General features: G+C 34.9%; 1 protein-coding gene and 1 long non-coding RNA gene across 47 annotated transcripts in view; both read right to left on the bottom strand.

Annotated features, from left to right (window-relative positions):
* Positions 1-5,343, bottom strand: part of LOC127841595 (glycoprotein-N-acetylgalactosamine 3-beta-galactosyltransferase 1-like) — a 53,173-nt gene extending 47,830 nt beyond the window's left edge. For 45 of the 46 annotated variants that reach the window (XR_008031142.1, XR_008031143.1, XR_008031144.1 and 42 more), the window contains exon 1: positions 5,105-5,343. The gene's annotated coding sequence lies outside the window, so the exon portion shown is untranslated. Of the gene's footprint in view, positions 1-4,997 lie in introns of all 46 variants that reach the window. The other variant, XR_008031125.1, reaches the window with a different exon arrangement.
* Positions 5,344-11,456: 6,113 nt separating this feature from the next.
* On the bottom strand, positions 11,457-17,143 carry LOC127841612 (uncharacterized). The gene is made up of 3 exons (XR_008031180.1): positions 17,000-17,143; positions 11,921-11,987; positions 11,457-11,635 (listed from the first exon to the last, which is right to left on the bottom strand). It is a non-coding gene; the product is annotated as an uncharacterized LOC127841612 (long non-coding RNA).
* Positions 17,144-23,532: the final 6,389 nt, after the last annotated feature.

The raw sequence follows: 23,532 nt of genomic DNA, 5'->3' as shown, positions 1-23,532 counted from the left end.
CGCGTACGTTAAAAACCTGTATTAGCTAAAATCTCTTCTAATTGAAGACGCATCTAAATAATTATTTAACATACGCGTTGTTATGATACGAATGTATGTGTATCGATTCAATGATAGGTTGTTAAGAATTTAGTCTGTGGGGCAATTCAATCAGACGTTATTTACAAAGAGGACTATGACCATAAAATACATAATAAAACAGTCGAGTGAATTATCGTGTTTATTTATTTAGAATTGAATGATGTGTATAAGAAGTAAACAATTCAGCATCTCTAAGGCCGTACGCATGATTTTATTTACTGGGGGGGGGGGGAGGGTTAGCCCCGAGGAGGGTGCGGGAGGGGTCTTTCATCCCTATGTTTTCTTTTTAATTAAGCTATGTTCAAGGTGAATTTTTAATGATTACAAAAATAAATGTTTAAAGCTTTAGATTTCAGTAATGTATGATGTTTGATGAAGAAGGAAAGCAAACTTTGCAATTAAATACCTTTATTAAGAGATGTATCATAAAGTACCAGCAAACATTCCACATCGGTCCGATATCGGTAGGTAGGGTCACATATAGTGGTCGGACTATCCGTCCGTCTGTCCGTCCAGCATTTCGTTTTGGACTTTTTTTCAAACGCTTCAAGATATTGACCTGGTATTGGCGTGTGAGTCTACCAACATGACTAACATATTAAGTATGAGTTTAATTCCGGTCCATTGATTTCTCGTGAAGTAATGGGCCTTGCTTTCAACATTATTTGTTTTTAACAAATAATCAACCTCAGCAATTTTCCGAGTAACGCCCTCTTGTATCAGTTGCTTCCATTTATTGCTCGTTTTAACTTGATCGATCAAAACACGTGTTACATCAACCATGGATAAATAAAGCATACATAATCACAATGGGTAACTGACTGATGGGGATTGTGTACAAGGCGATAAGAAAACATAGCCTTTTGGCTTATCTCAACTGGCGAGGTTATTAGCGCTTATCCCCTTGTTTATCAGGGACAATAAAACACATCCGCTCTTTTGTATTGAAAGCGTATGTACTGTGGGCCTTTCATGAGAAAAACATTTGCAGTAGGACCATTATTTAAAAAATTCATAACTCGTCAGCCAGCTGGGGGGGGGGCGGGCCCAAGGGCCCCTGGCCTGGGTACGGGCCTGATCTTATGGTGAAAGCGTATGGCAAGCGGTTCGACGCATAATCCCAAGAAACTAGGTTTCTCATGAGAACCTAGGTTTTCAAATGAGAACCTAGGTTCTCATGAGAACCTTGGTTTTCAAATAAGAAACTAGGTTCTTGTGAAAACCTAGGATACCAAACGAGAACTTACGTTCTCAGAATGAGAACCTAGGTTCTCATGAGAACCTAGGTTCTCATGAGAACCTAAGCTCTATGTGTCTATGAGAACCTAGGTTCTCATGAAAAGCCTAGTTTCTCATGAGAACCTAGGTTCTCAAGCGTAAACGAAGGTTTTCAAATGAGAACCTAGGTTCTCATGAGAAACCTGGTTTCTTGGGATTTCATAAACCTAGATTCTCATGAGAAACCTAGTTTCTTGGGATTATGCGTCAAACCGCTTGCCATAATTTACCTCCAGTTGTCTCCCATTGCTTGGTACACGCTGGCGGCATATGTGTAAAATGAAAAGAAAATAGGCGTGAAACCGTGAATGTTTCTCCCCAAGAGTATTTTCTGAACAATGTTCAGACAATGCTCAGTAATATTCTACGAAACTTATCTGTTGAATATTTGTGACAACAGGCATTAGCCGTCGGTGACCGCCTCTTGTTCATGCTTCCGTGCATGGGTGTTCTTGAGGAATGAAATTAGTAAAGTAATCGGTCGACATTGGTCTGAACACGTTAATAAAAAATTGAACTGTTTATGAAATACATCTTTAATTGTAAATATTATTTTGAGACTAAAATTTCAGATCAATCGTTACATAATACATTGTTACAGCATTAAATGAGTTTCAAATATTCAGTTCCCTTGTTCGGGCCTCAAACGACTGTACGGTACAGTTTTCTATTTTAAGTATGTCTGTGACCCATGTGACCTACATGTAGGAAGCAATCATTATGGTATAAAATACAAGTTTTATCTCTGTTGATTATGTGTAATAATGTATTATTCAATCGTAAGATATCGTCAACACTGCAAGAAAAACTTATGCGCTAAAGACTTTGCAAACATATTTCAATAACTTGAGATATCTGCAAAAATAAAGTTCTTAACGGCGTGTTTTCATTCTGTTCACTCGTGTGTAATCATATGTGAACCCCATTGATCCTGCGCCCTGAATAATATGTGTCCCAAACGAGCAAGTTTCCGCCATCCGACGCGTAATTCTGAAAACCTAGGTTCTCTGAAAACCTAGGTTCTCTGAGAACCTAGGTTTTTAGAGAATCTAGGTTCTCAGAGAACCTAGGTTTTCAAAGAACCTAGGTTCTCATGAGAACCTAGGTTCTATGAGAACCTTGGTTCTCATTATGAGAACCTAGGTTCTCTGAAAACCTAGGTTCTCAGAGAACCTAGGTTCTCAGAGAACCTATGGTTCCCAAATGAAAACCACGGATATGGCAAGCAGTTCGACGCATAATCCCAAGAAACTAGGTTTTTCATGAGAACCTAGGTTCTCATTCTGAGAACCTAGGTTCTCATGAAAACCTAGGTTTTAAAATGAGAACCTAGGTTCTCATGAGAACCTAGGTTTTCAAATGTGAACCTAGGTTCTCATGAAAACCTATGTTCTCATTTGAAAACTTGGGTTCTTGAAGCCATGTGCAATCTTCAAGCGAGAACCTAGGTTCTCAGTCTGAGAACCTAGGTTCTCATTCTGAGAACCTAGGTTCTCATGAGAAACCTAGTTTCTTGGGATTATGCGTCGAACCGCTTGCCATAAAAGCGCATACGGTATACAGCGTACAACTGCGTGTGAAGCATACACTGCTACTGTGCTATTTTTAGAACGAGTACATCAATACATCTGCCAGAGGCAATCGCAATAGGCAATCATTGCCTACCGAACACGAAACGATCGGCCTCTCAACCAGCAGCATCGGTAAATCAGTTTAGATGCATCATCTAATGCATATATATATTACACCTCAGAGATATTGGTCCTTCTATATCTATATGACCGGTTTCAGTCTATAAAATGCGATATAGGAACCTAATAGTATATGGACCGGTCACTATTTTTTAATATGGACCATTGGGGGTCCGCACCACTAAATCTGCACTGTTTTACTGTAAAATGACGTCATTTTTTAACGAAACAACGTCATTATTCCTGCGAAATTCTTCAGTTTATCTCTTACAGATCTAAACCATAAACAATCGTACAACACTGTACAATGGTAAAGGGGAAACTCTTCGGTGTAATATAAGAAATAGTAAACTCCACTTCGGTCCCAATCGCATTATAGTGACCAACCAGGCAGCCACAAACTGTATATGTACCTCAGCCTACGGGCTCGGTCCATATACGGTTTTGGCTGCCTGGCTGGTTACTATAATGCCATAGGGACCTCAGTGTTTTTTATGGCAATTTCGGGGCCGATGTTCGGCCCCATTCCCCTCAAAAAAGAGTATATATTTTTTCCCCTTTTTGTAAAAAAAATCCCCTCCAGAAGTAAAAAAAAAAAATTTTTTTTTTTTTTTAAAGAACTGTTTCATAATCATGACAAATATATCTCAAATTTATTTAATAAATAACTAACAAAGTATATAACTATAATTTATATGATTTTTAATTATTATAAAGTGTTATATTTAATTAGATTATTTTTTTCCAAATCAGTGGACTTTTCACATGAATTGCATTTTCCTCCCAAAATGGCCAGGAAAAGGCCTGATGTATCTATATTGTGTCAATATTTGTTGATAAAAACATTCCAATTTGGTCCATTTTATTGATAAAAAATGCTCAAACTTGCCATTTAATCGATTTAAAAAGCTCAATTCGACTCAAAATGGCTAAGAAAACTGAGACTGTGCATGAAGGCTGAACTGTCTGAAACTAATGTTGAAAAAATAATTGATATATATTTCAGAAAAAGGACAGAGACATTCTTCTGTGAATATTATATTCATACAAAAAAGTGTTTTCATATAATAAATATCATTACTGTACATGTAAAAGAGTGAATTTTTAATTTTCCCCTTTTCCTAAAAAACGACGCATTTTTTCCCCTTTGGACGGGCCCCGCCACCATTCCCCTATAAGTGAAAAAAAAAACCTGGACCTCAGTGGAGTTTACTATTTCTTATATATATGTATATATATACAAAATATTTCAACTAAAACAATTAAACATTAAGTATTAATCGAATATGCACTTAAGACGTAATCAATTATGTTTTGTTATTATCGTTTACGTCAAATTATTATCTGATGGCATATCTACATAAGTTTTTCATCCTCAATCCATACTATAAGATGAATGCCGATTTAATGTTAAGCAGGCTACAAATAAAGATCTTGTCTTTACACCCATGATAAACACGTCACAAATATTTATACTTGGAGAACGGAGTAATTGCGATAAAAGAGCAAATATTTGTCATTGGTGATGTAATACTTGTGTAATACATGTGATGCGCGTGCGCTACATACCTACCTTGAACCAGTCGGCAATCGCCTTTTTGCATACACACGATTTTCTTTTATCAAATATAAGAAAATGTTTACTTCTATCAGATTGTCATAACAAAAGAACAATATGCAAACGAAGTTCAATTTTGTTCTCAATCGTACAGTTGCACGTCCAATTTGAGGAAAGCACCACCGCACGTATTTCAAAGCGGCAGAGCGTCATGAATGAATTACTTTCATACAGCTGTGAAGAAAAGTTTTCAAACAACCAAAGTGTGTTATTTTAATTGGTATCTTTAGCCGTTATTTGGAAACTTTACTCATAAAAATGATGCCTTATAAGTGCCTTTGTGTGTTTATTTAAACATTTTTGAACGTTTAATATATAATTTTATTTACCGTGCGCTTTCGTTTTCACAAGCTGTCTATATCCAAATGTCTACTGTAAATGTCACATAACGATCATTACAATTCAATCAAGATTTCCTTATCTTACTTATACTTACTGCGATATAAATGATGTTCCAATGGCGGTTTTATCCATGTTAAAAATAAACAAATATCTTTAACATAATTCGTTAAAGGGGATACTAGAATCCATATGGTCGTCTGATAAGACCTAAATACCCGGTTTTTCTACGCACGGGGCCAACATTTCAACTCGGCTTAGATAAACTTGTCGAATTAAAAAATATTATCAAGTTTCGTAAACGTGAGCCCCAAATATGGCCTGAATGCAGATGACTCAAATCGAACTCGGGCTATATATTGTCATGTTTCATCAGGATTGGATGAAAGATGTGACCTTTGGAGTGATAAGAAGGTCATCGTTGATCCAGGAAGTCTCGTTCAAGAGACGACACTGAGTCATTAAACATCCGGTGTAAAGCCTCATGTAATCTGAATCTCGGTTTAACGTCTCAAGTAAAAGACAAGAAAGAAGAAGAAAACGAGCAAGCGGGAGATCAAAGCTAACAACATTGCGTATCATTTTGTCGCCAAGACCTGACGCTTGTGATTTAAAAACGCCTATCAATGTGACCAAAGACAATGGGACAGTGTGTGCTATTGAAATGACTACCGTTAACAACTATCAAACTGTATAATTACTTGACGTAGTTCTGTGATGCTACACCTCAGAAAAACACGCCGATAATTATATTTGTGTATCGAAAATTTACAGTTTATATCATTATTTAGTAAATTTTATAACTGTTGTTTGTGTATTGAAATTAATTCATAAATTAAAAAGTATTACTGATCAAACAACGGCGGTTTTTATTGAATAACCTATAATTTGTATAAAATCCTCGACTATGGTCGCATTACTTACATCAACATCATGGAAAAGAGTCCGTTTTCTCGAACTCAAGGTGTAAAACAAAATATTTACGCACCCAATCACATGCACGCACATTGAAAACATTCAAATGCAACACTAATTGATGTTTGATACTATAAGCAATTGAAAAAAATTGGAACAACAGCATTTACAACAACACAACAACATGCTATTCACTGATTCCGTTTCAGACAGACCTCGTATTTCAATGATAGTGTCGTAAGCAATTTCCATTTGGCGTATTAAAATTTTGAGTTAGGACTTAACTCAACTGATGTTTGATAATATAAACAATTGACCAATTCGGAACAACATCAACATTAACAACAACACAACATGTTATTCATTGATCCAGTTTCAGACAGACCTCGTATTTCAACGATAGGGTCGTAAGCAATTTCCATTTGGCGTATTACAAGTTTGAGTTAAGACTTAACAGTTAAGCAATTGGCATTAGAATAAAGCGGTTTCATAATAAAATAGAAGTCAAACACGGTTTTATTGAAAAGTGTTTTTATAACAAAAATAATAAAAATAATTTATCCGGATTTAACAATACATGAATAGTAGGTACATGTTAAATATGTCTAATCATAACAACAGGCGATGAGTTTTTTCCTAAACTATATGTTTTTTGAATAACGTAAAAGTAATGCAACCTCATATCTGATACTACGGAAATTTGACCAGTGCATATCAGTATTTGATTGTTTCGCTTTTTGGTATCGACTTTTCGATTCCGATTTCTTTCTTTTTGACAAAGTTCAACGGAAGATCAAGAGGGCGTATACAGAGATTTGTTAGGAATAAAGATGCTTGCAATTTGTAACATTATTTTTGGTAATATTTTCTTTGTAAACATTTTCGCATTTTAGTTATATTATTTAGTAAAAAAACCCTGACACAATTCTTATGAAATGGATCCAGCGTACGCCTCGCAAATTTATTACATTTGTTTAAAATTAATAGCACAAGCTAACAAAAATAATACAAAAAATTACACATAAATAATGTAAAACTTGTTTTTCTGATGTCTGCCATTGATAAGATTTAATTGGAACAACTACACCAGTTTTCTAAACTGATTATAGCTTATCTGATTCTTGGACACAGCCTGCATGTATGATTGATCAATTAGATGTTATTGCATATACATTTCATACATGCAATCTGAAAAGATTTTACTTATGAATTAAGTATTAACCCGCAGTCAGGTTACAATGCTTTTTTAAAATATGATAAAGTCAGGACAATATAACTCTTCAATCAAAAGTACAACTGCGCACTGTTTGTTACATTAAAATTACAAAACCCCACACAGCATTTTTGTCGACATACAAGGTGGTATAAATACATGTGTGGTTATTCAAAATTACAATAAATGGCAGACACTCATTGGGATTTACTCAAATGCGAAAATAGCGCAACCGGTTCATGTTTTTAGTAACTTAAGCAGTTAGTTCAATTAATTTGTATATGTTATTATTCCGTATTTATTATCAAACCACTTCGTAACATATGCATTAAACATCATTATTAAAATAGACGATTTATACGATTGTAATGTTTGCAGCTGGCTTGGGATAGACCCGTCCAAAACATACCGTTATTATGATGTTGTACTATCTGGTATATTCACTTTGTATTATTTTGTATAACTGAAACATGCTATATTATGCCCCTTGCACAACATGGTTAAAGCAAAATTTAAGAACAAAATCTTATCGCAGGGGAAAAGTTTACACTATTCGTGATACAATCTTTATCCGGGTTTCCTACTCTAACAAGGCGATAAAATGCTTGACAATTTATTTAAGCTCGATATTAAATCCTTACATGGTGCATTATCAAATAAAGGCAGATAGCGAATGCAAACAAAAAAGATGAGTAGTTACGACTTTTATCGTTTTACACACGTTCTGAGTCTTCACTGAAAATCTAGGTTCTTAAAAAATAGAAGATCTTACAATTATTGAGAGAATGCTATTTTGTGTTGAGTGCATAAGTTTACTTAGCGATGCTTACGAATCCTTAACCCCGAGCTCTTTTTAATCGTATTACAGAATACTCAAACAAGCACATGATTAATCATAACACATGTTTGCAAAACGTAGTCATCAGTTATCATATAATGTATCTACACTAAACTATTGTCAAGTGCCAGTTAGTTTACACAGACCCTGGTCTGTACTCAATATTTATGTTCACCTATGAATTTAAATATGCAAATTAGTCATACAAGGTATGTACTTTTCAAGCATTATGAATGCAACAAAACCAAGTAAAGTCTTAGTATATGCAAAATGTACCTGTGACATAAATAAGAACTGATATTTCGGCCGTTTAGTTCAGTTCGTTTCGCTTGTTCACTCATTATTATTTATACCACAACACGTTGATGGCCGGCCGTGCTTACTATGGTTTCATTTCAATCGTTATTACCTATGGTGTGTATTTTTTAAGGTAAGCTTTATTATCTCCTAATATTTGAAGCATCATCAAATATTTCCATCCAAAAGTATAACTTAGCTCATTTTTTTTGCTAACTGTGCTGTTGTAATTTGGTAGCATATATACTTACACTATCCGATTGATACTATGCACACTCAAGACGGACATAAACACTAAGAAAAACCTTTGCATTTTACAAATGAAACTATTTATTTCATTTAATATTTGCAATAACATCAACATTATCTTTTGAAATTATTTCAGTTGTATTTTTAACGTAACTGTGATTTGAATTTTGATATATTGTGAAACGTATGGTTGTGGCTAATGCAAAGAGTGTTCATTATATTTATTCCTTATTTCTGCATAACGTGTTCTCTGAACGGATAAACAGACCAGCATACACAGGGAAAATAATAAGGTCTCCTTCGGCTATATTGCGTTATCACACAGCGCAGCAAAATGTCTTTTTTAAAATGTGTATGTTTTTACTTAAAGCTAAATGCTTCAGGTTTTTAACGGATCTATAGTTTGATTAAGCACTTATATTTAATTACAATGTCCTAGATGTTGTCGTATTAAGGTATAATGCTTCCTTAAGTCGTGTTTCGCTGGTAAAAATACATGTCCCTCCATGTGTGACTATTATTAAATGTAGTATCAACCACCTGAAAATGTATATGTACATGAATATGAAGAATGTTAAAACGTGGTTATCGTTATATGTGACCAAAGCTGGAAAAATCAGTCTTGTGTTCAAGAAATCACATTTTGACTTTTTGGCAATTTTGGATTCTCTGAACATTGTAGTTCACAAAAATGATAACGATTTTTTATTTATCACATTCAAAACTAATTTTATGACCTTCCAAAGTGACCAACCCTACATTTTACCGTCACTTAAAGTTATCATTTAATACAAAAAAACAACAAAAACATTCAAACAACAAGCACATTGTTTTATTAAAACAATACTCTTTCCTTTAGTCAAATACATAGTTATAGTGCAATAAAATGACAACAGCATTATGGACATTTAAAATGTACCATTTGCGTTGCTATGGTAACCGATCTACATGTTAATTATCACCAGAGCACACAATTACGCCTTTTATAAATCTATGAATTGTATTTTCAATCAAGTGTTTGTTTAAAGGCAAACACAACATTAATTTCACCATTTTGTTACTAGTTAAACAATAGCAATCAATAATTTGTGTGTTCCATAAACAATTTCCTTTATTTATTCAGTTACATGTGTATTTAAGTATAATGTAACCTCAAACGCAACAGAATGGAAAAACACAGCATTGAAAAGAGTTGGTTGAAAGTACACTTGGATACTAATGTTTCAGTAAATGAAATAATCATTATTTATCATTATTTCTGATAGAGAAAAATAGACAAAATAAACAATAACTTAAACATAAAAATTGTTTGTTTTTGTTACTATGGAAACAATGTAGCAAACAAACAAAAATATAGGATTTTCATTGTAAAACATAAATAAATATAATATTCACACTGATTTATTTCCAGTTTTTCGGAAAGTCAGTCTGTGTCCATAAGGTGAAAACAATTGCATGGTAAGATGGAAAAAATGATTTTTGTTTTGTAAATATGAGATATAAAAAACTTGAAAACAAGCTTGTGCAATTAGAACAACAAACGTTTGCATTGAACATTTCAAAACCTGTATCAACTGACACATTTAGCAATCGTATACATGTTTTAGCTTTCCTAGGAATAGAGGATTTTTTGCATTGTTTGGGGGAAAATATATCACCCAATATCTTGGCCAAAATAAACACTGATACCATCAGAGAAGATCAGATGAGCATCTTAATGCATCTTCTTTTTTGTTTTTTGTTGCTCACCAGTAGCGCGTTTTTGGTTCATCTATGCGACAGAATTCACGAATGATTTCAAATAAATACCACTGATGGTCCAGATCAAGCCCTTTGGCAAACATTTTTTATGGCAGGTTGTCACAGCTCACATTAACATTCACTTTCGAGACCTTCCTGAGAGTGATTCTGACTACTGGTGGGTCACTAAATTCCCTTGCATTCCACAACACCCGGATGCTCCGCTGACACATGGAAATTGATGAAATTTGGTGACATTCTTTATGTGGTGAAACAATGTCGTAAGGTAATCCTTCCTGTCTTAGATAACAACAGGATTGGAAGAGTCCCCCACAAGCTGGGGGATGTTGTGGCCCGTCCTTGACGATAACCCCACAGACGCAGCGACATCAGACAACATTTCTGTGTTGAAGTTTCTGTATCAAGATTACCATTTAATTAAGAAACAATTGCAAAATACAGTTTTCTTATTATCAAATTATTATTTTGTTGTAGTTGTTGTAATAGAAAACTACAAAGTTTGAAGGATGATTTTGCATGGGATTTTGTTTGCCATATCAAGAATTTCATACCAATAAAACAGCTGAAACTATTAAAATGAATAGTTATTTTCCTGTTACAAGACATAAAGTACCTACACACTATTTTTAATTGATTTATGTTTTATTATTTTTATATTTTATTACATGGCAGAACTATACAACTGGATAGACCTATGGAAATGCAAACAAGGTTTATCAAGAAGGATCATGCAGGTCACATACACCATACTGTGATAAGGAATTTACCTCTACTTTGACTTCCAGATGCCAAAGTGCCAATCTGGTGTAAACTTTGTATGTCTTATCAACATAAAGCTTAGTGTGATTATTTTGTGTAAACCTGTAATGTCAAAAAATAATTATTAAAAAAGGTCAGGCTACAATTTAAAATATGTATTTTGTAGTAATTGACTGACTTAAAAATGTTGACTCATTTCAATATATTATTTTAAGAGAATTTTCCTTTTGGGATTGATACCAGAGTATTTTTTTTAAACATATTTACTACATATCAACATGCTTTACCATTTTGCAATTGCATTACTGCAAACAAATATTTTTAACAACAGGTTTAGCTAAATTAATTTCTCAACATTAAAAAAAGCCATCAGAAACACACTAACTAAGAGCTTGTTATTACCTACAAGAACTCACCACAGAAGGTACCAGATGACTATGTTGTTTTTATTTTGGCCGCAACAGTTGTCACACTGAAAGTGAGCATGCTCTTCGCCAAGACCGTATGTGTTTAGGTAGTGGTGAACCTGGCTGACCACAGCATTTGCACCTTTACCATGTGACTGGCCTTCGTGTGCGAGGTAAAAACCTGCTTTCCTGTGAAACAGAGACTAATAAATAAACCGTAATAACTTACTAGAGATACCCAAATAGTTTGTGTTTTTTTCCAATTAATTAATAGGTGGTTTGAAACATTTAGATAATGAATGGTTATTGTCTTATCATAAAAGATTGATATAAGACGAGAATGATATCCTCCAGACCACACACGCACACAAACACGCACACACAACAATAAAAAGTAAATAATCAATTGGTAGTTGATTACATTTAGACTGATTCAGTTTGTGGATAGCAATGATATTAAGTTAATTCAAATACCAGATCCTTCACAGCTGATTCCATACACCTCAGACTTCCTCGGGGTCTTGAAAAATAACTTCCCAACCTGTAGAATATCAAATTGTTGGTTATTTATCTACATAACACTTTTTTTATTATAATAATTATTAATTAAATTTGTGCTTAAACATTTTAAAAAGTCAACCTTAAATTTGTTTTGTTTATCAGCTTCTGCCACATGAAGTTCAGACTTTTCAATAAACGCAGTATCTGATGTTTTTTTGACAGCTTCTACATCAATATCAATATCAGACTCATCATGGTTTGACTCAAGGTCATTTTCATAATCATCTACCACATCAAACAAATCTTGAGTAGCGGGATGAGAAGTTTCAAAATAAAGTAAATAAATTTACATTCGATAAATCATTTAAATTTAAAAACGAAGTCTCCTGGTCTTGTGAAATTTCACATGGAATAGTGTTGGTGTTAATAAATTGAGACATGATATTTTAAAGTCAAATTTAAATCTTCCACCGTTTCATTATAAAGAAGTGAAACTCCAGCTGCTGGAGCAGTATTGAATTTTTATTAAAAACAATTAGTTGGTCCTTTATTTAAGGCAAGTGACCGATTGCCCAAACAGTACAAAACAGCACAATACAGCACAATACAAACCAACATAAACACAAAATATGAATAAAGCTGGGGTCACCGCCTTGGAACGGTCAATGCAAAGCATTGGGGGTTTAAACCTGGTTATAGAGCGCTCAACCTCACACTTGGCCCAGCAATATTCATAATACATTTAAGTGTAAATAAAATTTAACGTCATAGCATTGTAACTCAAATTAAACAATAATAAAAGGGAATTAAAACGCATTCCATTTAATTACTATTTAATTACTCAATTGCATTGAAGATACAAGAGTAACAGAATTACAACTTTTTGACGAACGATCAAATAAAACTATTAACAATTGTCAACTACATTCCTTCTTTATAGAAAAGATTTGAGAATATAGAATCATATAGTTAATATCTCAGATAATCATCGCGCAAATACAGGAAGAAGCAGCAATAATGGGTGTAAAAATTCCATATTACATAGCTTGGTTGTTTATGTGACTGCTAAACAAATTAAAAATAATTAAATCAAACAAGAAACGCCCATCAGAGAGAAAATATAAATAAAATGGAACGTTATAAACCCAATGACCTATGCATGTAGATTACAACTGGGAAAGTCTGTCGTATGACGTCACAAAAATCCATAATTACGTGAACAAATTCCAAGGGCAGTACTAAATACAAATATAAATGGGGCTGTGCTACTAATAAAACAAGTTTAGGTGATTTAATATCAAGAAGCAAATGAATAAAAATGGTAATTCCATTAAAGCGACATTATTGGAATCAAACAGTATATAGGTGTTTTGACAACTAAAGGCAGAAATGATTTGATGTACGATTTGAGTCCAAATGTAGTTTACATGCAGATTTGTTCATACGACACAATGACACAAATTTATTCAACAGTGAAAAATGCCTATAATGTAGTATTCATGCAGATTTGTTCATACGACACAATGACACAATTTTAATCAACAGTGAAAAATGCCTATAATATCACTAATGATTCCAAATTTTAAGGGAAGAAAGATATAGTGAATCGAAAACCATCAAACACGTGTTTTTAAGTACATAAGCATCGTATCCTTTTGATAAAAACAAGTTAATTAAATTGAAAAGTTTAATATGAACATTTGGTTTAACATATTTTAATTTGCGGACACGCTTCAAAACATCTCCGTAAAATGATGGATGGGAGATTCCATTATTTAAATGCCATTTTAAAGAAACATTATATTTTGAAATTAAATCACCATACTTAGAGTAAAATCTAGCAAATTTATTTCTTAGGTTATGATACAAAAAGCCTTGTTTTAGCAATTTTTTAGTTAATATTAGATTACGATCATTAAAATCTTTAATACACGAACATGCTCTGGCATAACGTACCAACTGCGAAATGTAAATACCATAGGAAGGTCCTTTAGGGATGTTGCCATCTAGAAACGGAAAATTTACAATTTCAAAGTTAAAATCGTCCCGTTTGTCGTATAAACTAGTTTTGATCAAATTATTATTAATAGTTAAATGTAAGTCTAAATACGCAGCGTCTGTATTGGATATACACGATCTATTTAAGACTAGTTCTTTTGGGTAGATTTTGTGAATATATTGTTCAAATAATGGATTATCTAAATTAAGTATGTCATCAATGTACCTACTAGTAAGGTTAAAACAATTAATCAAATCTACTTGCTTAGTTTGAGATAATTCTAACATAAATTCGCTTTCATAACAATATAAAAAAAGGTCAGCTATAAGTGGCGCACAATTAGTACCCATAGGAACGCCAATAATTTGTTTAAATATTTTACCATTAAATTCAACAAACAAGTTATCCAAAAGAAAAGTAAGTGCTGCACAAAAGTCAAGACCAGTCCAAATGATGTAATTATCTAATATCTGATTAGTAAAAAAAGCTGTTTTAGTGTTTAAAGCTAGATACAAACATTTCTCTCTAGCAAAAGTTTTTTCAATCAAAGAAACAAGTTTGGATTTTATTAAAGCGTGAGGAAGCGTTGTATATAGTGTCGAAAAATCATAAGTACTTACCTGTGACACCTTATATTTTTTATTTTCAATTTTATCAATAACTTCTAAGGTGTTTTTTATTGACCAAAATAGGTTAATATTACTATTTTCATAAACTTTATTACAAAATTTTGCTATATGATATCTAATAGCACTCAATGCAGATGTAAGATACACAGATAATTGTTTGGTGGTACAAGACACTGAATTAGCGATAAAACGACTTTTATATATAGTCTTATGTAATTTAGGTATCCAGTAAAGTGATGGCAATTTCTTGTCAGTAATATTGACTATTACATTTAACTTTATGCATTGGGCAATATGGTCGGTAATAATTTCATTAGGTTGCTTATTGTACTCACAATATGATGTAGTTTGTGAAAGTTCTTGTGAAATAGTTTGAACATAAAACACTCGTCATATTATGATAACATTATTAGCAGCCTTATCAGCAGGAACTAAGACGAATTTAGATTTTAAGTCTTCAAGCAATTTACAGAGATTTTGTTTATTAAATTTAGGTGAATGTGGTAGGGCCAAAGGATGTGTATCATAAAAACATATTTTATTCATGGCCATACTAAATATTTTTGTTTTCCAATCATTGAGTGCAGTAATTTCAGCATTTTCCTTCCTGCACCATTTAGTGTAATAATCATGTAAGGATGTTACGATATTCTTAATGCAGTCATCAAAATCAACAGGAATAGGCAGTCTGTACTTAGGGCCTCTGCGTAGCAAATTTCTAAGGTTTTTATTTTGAATGAAATTAAGGTCCCCAGTAATAACATGTCCAACTGGACCATATATATATTTAGAACTAGTACAGTCACATAATGTAGGACAATTTCTTATTACATTTATATCTGTGGAAATAGAATTATAATTAAAAACAATACTTCTTACAGGTTTACTATATTTGTAGCAAATAAGTGGTGATTCAGTATTGCGAAAATAAGGGGGAATCAACCGACGTACATTTTTATCATTGAATATTTTAGGAAGGTCAATTAAATCAAGACCTTTGTTACAAAACTCAATTTTGATACGATTTCTAGTTTTGTTAAGTACATTTTCAATAAAAGGTTTAAGATAGTAGTCAGTGAAAGATTCAATAATGCAAGCACATTCATATAGAGGGTCAGATTGAGGTAAAATAAGTTTACATTCCTTATCAATATGCGCCAACGAAGAAACAGAAAGAGAGCAAAGTGCACTTAGTAATTTATGTTTACCCCCATTTTGTAATACTGTGTAGCAATCATTTAAAGAAAGCAGACGTTTAAATTTACGCCTTAAGTTACCATTTTTCCTAATGCCATGTGAACGTTTATTTCTTAGACGTTTACTAAACAGAGAAAATGAATTAATCGATTTATTTTTAGAAATTGTTCCAACATTTAGAATATTATCATTTAATCCAAGTGGGTAAGCTAATTGCAAACGTTTAATCCATTCAAATTCTGACATGCATCTTGCTTTTAATTGGCACTGACTTGAAGTACTATCATTAAAAATAAGTTGTTCCACAGGTTGAATTGAAATATTTGTTACGCTATGACCTGTTTTATTAAAGTGCTGGTAAATGAAGTTATAAAATTTATTGTTATTTTTAATTTAAAAAAAATGTTCCCTAAAACGTGTTTTAAGTGATCTACCCGTCTGCCCAACGTATTGCGCACCACAACAGGGTACATTTCAAGTAGTAACATAAACCACATGCATAGAATTTCATGAGACATCGGATTTAATATTAACTGAAAATTTGCGGTTATTAACCGATGAAAGAAGAAAAGAGGACATATTTAAAAACTTGCAACATAAACACTTCCTGGAGTTGCACTTACTTATTGTAGGATACCGATTACACGGAGCTAAATTACGCTGCGAACTAGAACCCAGCCGAATTGTACCTCCAATGAAAGATGTTCGAAGTTAACTTAATTTGACTGTAGGTTTAGAAAAAAGTAATTGTCTATAATTTAACGGCAAATGAATACTACGTGTAATCGGAATTCTCAATGGTGAGAGAACAACTTTCGGGTTTTTTGTAATCAATCTGTCCATAGGCTATTTATTTGGCGAAACCACCAATCTTATAATCACATTAATACACATTGCCAAGTCAACATACATACAAGAGTAAGAGGCAGCTTGTCAGATAATGGTTTGTAAAAATTCAGTATAACCTGCAGAACTCTCAATTGATGAACATACACGTTTACTTTATAAGTACAGAGAATGTATAAGAATCTAAGTATAAGAAAGGTCTTAAACAAGGTTTCTTAAAAAATAATAAAAACACAATACCGCCACCAGCCTTTGAAGGCTGAAAATATAACAACATCATGTAAACAATTCAGTTGCTATCGTACAGTTTACTTCCGGGTCAAACTTGCGAGTCGCGAAAATTAATCACAAAGCCAAAATACACATATATCTTTCACTTACCTATTTTAAGCATGTGGAAATATCATTTCCGAACCTTCTTCGATTGAAGACATCCATTAGTACAAGATGTCATTTTGATTTACAGCGTTTAACAGCCATTGAAAATGAACACTACGAGAAAGGTTGCGCTACCTGTGAACTGCTCAAACGAAACAGTGTCTTTCAATGTGTGTTTCAGAGTTTATTTACAGGTCCTACTGGCCTCTTCACGAGGTTACGGTAGCCCGACCTGCCCCTGTGACCTCTCAGGAGAAAAAGATTAATTTTAGAGTCAAAGTAGGTCAAATTTACCCCGGTTTCCCGGGTATTAGCCAAATACTTTAATTTTTAAAAGAGTTTGGTTTGTTGCACGTTGGCCAATGAGACCTTAATGTGCTAGCTACCTAAAGGTGGTGATGAGGAGCGGATCCCGCCGAGTGTCCCGCACATTACTAATGTACAAGACACTCAACGCGATCCACAACCCAACACCACCCGGTACATAGGACCCGGAACACACACACGTATCGCTCTCACACTCCCACTCATTACGGGTGGCGCGTATGAGAGCGCCACGCCCGTGCGTTCCGGGTTCCTTGGTGGTGATGTGTATGGTTGTGTATAGTGTGTGGTATGTGATTGTTGTGCATTTGTCTGGAGCGGAAGAGGAGGTGTCTGTCAGTAATTTACGGTCGTCGGTCAGTCGTGAAGGGTTGTATATTGTTGCAGTTCCCAGATCGCAGAACCCGCCGCCCCGCACAAGCGCACCCACGCCGAGCGAGCCCGAGCCCCCCCTCGCGCCCGCATACTGCCCCGGCCCGAGCACCCAACCGCCGAAGACCCCCGAGACAAGCACCCTCATCCACCCACTTGCTGCGCGCGACAACAGATCAGTCGAGAACCAACCATGGAGCCATCCAAAGCCCTATCCAGAGTCACCATCGTTCCTTCCCACCCGCCTGCCAAACATCCAGACCGTGTATCAAGCTGGGATGTATTAATTTTGCTGTTATGTTGTATTTGCTTTTATATTTGGATAGGTAAAGTAAATAAATGATCTAAAAACTCCGTTGATATATCATATGATTTATTTATGTTTGATTTTAATTTGTAAAACTCATGGTATTATAGATTATGTCCTGTGCTCTAGCTTTCATTTACCCAAGTGTGGTTGTTGTGCTCTCCGCCCCATGAGAGGTGTTAGTGGGGGTTCGAGCAGGATACAGGAAACGCCCCGATTCCAGAGGCGCCCCTGGTTCTTTTAAGTGCCCGGTGTATAGCACCGATACACTGCACCCCCGTTTAACGTCCCTCGCGGAGGACATATTAGTACATAGTGTTAGTATTGGTGTTTATATACATGTGTAGTTCTGCTGTTTTGTGCCATAGCTTGCGGTAACGTAGGCTCTCTCTGTTGTTATTTGGTATGTAGTTTGGATGTTATTGCGTAGGGTAGGCTAGATTTTGAAAGATCATGTATACGATGATAGAAGAAGGGGACTATGTTTGTTTGATTGGGCCGAGATGACTAGTTCGTTGGGGGCAGACAATCTTTTTGTAAATTCTTTCTTATTGATGTGTTAAGTGTCTTGTGAGACTGTGGTGTTGTAAGGGCCAGACTAGTTTTGATAGGTCATTTATTTGATGAAAGAAGAGAGGGGCTGAGTTTGAGTAAATTTGGTATAAGGGAGAGCGCACACGTTAGTGTTTCTGGTTATACAAGCAAAGACAGCATTCCTATGTGTTTGTGTAATATGCCAGGTTTAGTATTGTGGTCTGGTCTGGGGCATGTCGAGCTAAGGGCTCGAGCCGGCTACATAGGAGTATATAAAGGTTAGTGTACCAATGAACTGCAAACAGTAATTCTTTTCAGTATTTTTCAAGAGGGACGGCATGTAGCGTTTCTCGCTGAGGACATATTAGTATATAGTGTTAGTAATGGTACATATAGAGATCTGCTGCCTTGTGTCATATGTTATATTAGCTTGGGCACTCTCTGTTGCTTTTTTGGGTAATGGTTGTATGTTGATTTGAGGGTCAGACTAGATTTTTGACAGATCATGTATTAGATGACAGAAGAGAGGGACTGAGTGTGTGTAAATGGACCAAGATGACTATTTTGTTTTGTGGGCTTTGACAATTTCGAGATTTTCTTTCTTCTTTCTGAGGTGATTGCCTGTGTCACTGTGGTGTTGTGAGGGCCAGACTTTGTTTTTGATAGATCATTTATTAGATGATAGAAGAGATGGGCTGTGGTTATGGTAGTTTGGTATTAGGAGAGTGAGCGCTTTACTGGTTCGGGTTATGTATGATATCAGAGGCAGCAGTTCTATGTGCTATTGTGGCTATTTCAATGGTTAGTAAATAAATGGACTGCAATGAGTTATTCTATCTATACACTGAGAAACAAATATACTAGTTATCATCACTTTTCTTTTTTTGGTAATCTTGGGTGGGTCGTGTCGACAGAGCCGCAGTGCGAGGAGGGGGCGCCTCACCACCCCAGCCGACACGCTCCATCCAACATTTTTTGTTTTTAAATATAATGCATATATAAAATGGTTGTGATATCTACATTTAAAGGGGTTGTACTGAAGGTTTCTCTATTGAGTTACCTGAGTGCGCACTTGATGCGGCTTCCGTCTCTGTGCGGAAGTGTAGTGTCTGCGTGCTTACCCCACTACCGTCGTCGTCGGCTGCTGCGTGCTGGGTGCAGCGACAAAAATTTAAAATACCGAGGACCAGCACAGGGGGGGGAGGGTCTCGCGGAACCCGGATACTGTTAGCCCGATTTTTTGGTTTACAAAAGGGGGGGGGGGATTTTAGATTTGTCCATATCTTTACATAGTGGTTACAGATGTTCGTTTTTATTTTTATCAAGCGTACCTATCCGTCATTGATTCTGGTAGCGTGCCCTTAGCGTTAAGTTGCGTTTATGTTGTACGGTCGCGGTTGTTAACGAGACAGGCGGCCGATATATTACATGATTTGGTTGACAGTTATATTCGGTACCGTAATCCCTTCCGTCGTTTTAGTAAGAGAGTGTTGTTGATGTTTTACTGGGTAGCTTGTCAGCCCTTGCCCGTCCGTGGCGTCGTCACAGGGCACAGACCAGGGGGCCCCACTGACAACAGTGTCTTTCAAGGGGAATAATTTGAATTAAATAAGCGGATTACAAACCACCAATTGTGCTAGTGTTTAAAGGACATATTCATGCTATATTGTGGAAATTTTCAAAGCATGTCATAAATTATGAGCCAAGAAATTGTATGAAAAAGACGAAATATCCAACGCATTTTCGTACAAGATTTTTATCTCGCGATTTCCCGACATAAACGTCAGCGTACACAAGACTGATTTTCGCTGACGACGTCACATATACGCATGGTTTAATCCAAGTCAGAAATAAGATATATTAGTTTTGAAAGTTGTTTTTGATTACAATAGCCGTATATGCAGGAAGAATGTCACTCTTAGACAGTTTGGCACACCGACGATTTGAAGACCAAAATCGGCGATCATGCACATATATGATTTGTTTAACAACCTTATCGTGGTTATAAAAGATTGGATCGTTGTTTCAGTTGAATCAATCGGAAGGTCATGCGGTTATTCTCTGCTCATACAACATCGAATTTGATTTGTTAAATGACAGCATATTATGTTATCTCTTTGAAAAAGATCAGAAGTGTATGTGGGAGACATTTATCACTAACTAAACAAATAGCTTATTTGGTAACACGAAAATAATTTGATTTGAACTTGCATTGAATGGGAACCTAGTATATAAATCAAAGTACTGAAAGGACTGGTTTGTCGATGCTTTTGAAGAGGGTGGATATATAGAGGATATTTGTTGGATTCGGTGGAATATCGATTTTCCCAGAAAAACAGCGAAAGATATCGATATTTTCACTGTTATTTTTCACTGTTTAAAACAGTGAAATACCAGTTTATTTCACTGATATTTCTGTATATATCACCAGAAAGCATAAAATAAATAAGCATCCATTTGAGTTAATCTACATCACCGCAATTGTGTAATTTTTATTGTTTGTCATTTATCCGCAGGTCAATAGTTAATGGTTTTGGTGCAATCGTTTTCGTTCTTGGATACTGCATCCCTTCAATGAGATTTATTTACCTAAATATCTCATATTTGAACTTACAATTCTTTTGGGAGTAATGGTCCAGACAACTGGATAAAAGAGCAACAATATGCTAACCCATTATTTTTCGAGGTACATAATTGAGAATTCCTGTGCTAGCCCCCAATCACAGTATGTTGGGGTATAATAATAGTCAAATTTTGTTTTTGTTCTCAAAATATTGTCGTAGATTATAAGTTGAGGAATATATCATCCAAGACTACAACTTATAGAAAGCCATTTTTTTCATTTATTTTTATTGATAAACAAGGTTTTGTAACAATCTATACTATACATAGATAGCTTTAACAGCACAATGTGGCTCACCTGAAACTGATTGTTTCCTTGTGGTGTTAACTAATTTTTCATTAAGATCTAGAAAAAAAGGCATTGTGAATATGAACAAACTATTTGCGTCTATCCGATCTAGTTTAGCCTTGTTACCGAGTTCCTAATTTTATTTAATTGAACATTCTGATCAACTGCCATGAAGATCAGGTAAAAAAATGTAAGTGTAAACATAGATTTTAATGATTTCAGTTATTGATCAAATGCTTTGAAGCACATGACCCACTTTGGAACGTGACCTGTTAATCACTGAGACTAGACCTTTTGACCTAAATGTTGAATATGCTACTTTCAAGCTTGACTTTGAAATCATTTAAAATAATGTTCTAACCAATTAACAAGTGGAACAGAGAGAGAATGTGACCACTAAAGTATTAACAGTCCTTTTCTTATATTTGAACTAGTGCCCTAATTTTTGATAGAATATGAAACCCAAAATGCCATAGGGGTGACTAGTTTCATAAGAATCTGGCAAAGAGGTGACACTCAAATTTAAACATTGTAAAGTGATATCTTATGTGTTCACAATAAACTTTGGATAAATACAACAGACAAAGAGTGATAACATAAGCTCACCTTGTCACATCATAACAAGTGAGCAAAATGACCAAAACTATGACATCATATAATTACTCAGTTACTTCCAATAACAATAAAATGTTACTTTTGAAACAAATACAATACCTTACCTTTCTTACTATAGGCTGTTCTAAAACAAGATAGCCCTGTATCGCTCACCCAAAACTCCTTCTATAGTGTCAAAAACTTGTGTATGATTTTACTAAGTTGTAACCTAGCTTTAGCCTGCATATGACCAACTTGCAAATTCAGCTTTTGATTTGATTAAGATGGACATTGAAAGCAATTTTCATGAAAATCAGGAAGATAATGTGACCTGTAGAAAGGTAAAGGAAGTTTTCTATATTTTAACCTAATGACCTCGTTTTTGACAAACTACCAACTTTCAAACTGAAACTTTATTTCATCAAGATAACATTCTGTCCAATTTTTATGAAGATCTGGAAGAAAATGTGACCTCTAGAGTGTTCACTAACCTTTTCTGTGATTTGGTTTGTTGACCTAGTTTGGACCACATATGACCTACTTTCAAACTTAACCTAGAATTGACCGAGATGAACATTTACCAACATAAGACAAACAAGGGCTGTTTGTAAAACATGCATGTCCCCCATATGGGCTGTCAGTTGTAGTGGTAGCCATTGTGTGAATACATTTATGTCACTGTGACCTTGACCTTTGACCTAGTGACCTGAAAATCAATTGGGATCATCTGCCAGTCATGATAAATTTACCTATGAAGTTTCATGATCCTAGGCATTACTATTCTTGAGTTATCATCAGGAAACCGGTTAACTGTTATTAGTCACTGTGACCTTGACCTTTGACCAAGTGACCTAAAAATCAATAAGAGTTATATACCACTCATGATCAATGTACCTATGAAGTTTAATGGTCCTAGGCGTTAGCATTTTTGAGATATCATCCGGATACTATTTTACTGTTTTGAGTCACTTTGACCTTGACCTTTGACCTAGTTACCTTAACATCAACAGGGGTAATCTGCAAGTCATGATCAATGTACCTATGAAGTTTCATGATCCTAGACGTAAGCATTCTTGAGTTATCATCCGAAAATCATTAAACTGTTTTGACTCACTGTGACCTTGACCTTTGACCTAATGACCTGAACATCAATAGGGGTCATATGCCAGTCATGACCAAAGTACCTATGTAGTTTCATGATCCTAGGCCTAAGCATTCTAGTCACTGTGACCTTACCCTTTTATCTAGTGACCTGAAAATCAATAGGGTTCATCTGCCAGTCATGATAGTTGTACCTATTAAGTTTCATGATCCTAGGCCTAAGCGTTCTTGAGTTATCATCTGGAAACCATCTGGTGAAAGGACCGACTGACGGACTGACCGAAATGTGCTAAACAATATACCCCGAACAAGCCACATACGAAATGCAGCATAACACATTCTGAAAGTAAAAGACATCTGTGCAATGATATTTTTTCTTCAAATGGTAAGATG

This window comes from Dreissena polymorpha, chromosome 8, assembly GCF_020536995.1.
Source record: "Dreissena polymorpha isolate Duluth1 chromosome 8, UMN_Dpol_1.0, whole genome shotgun sequence".
Lineage (NCBI taxonomy): Eukaryota > Metazoa > Mollusca > Bivalvia > Myida > Dreissenidae > Dreissena > Dreissena polymorpha.
Note: the sequence above shows the minus strand (reverse complement) of the source record. Positions and strands in the feature narration are given on the sequence as shown.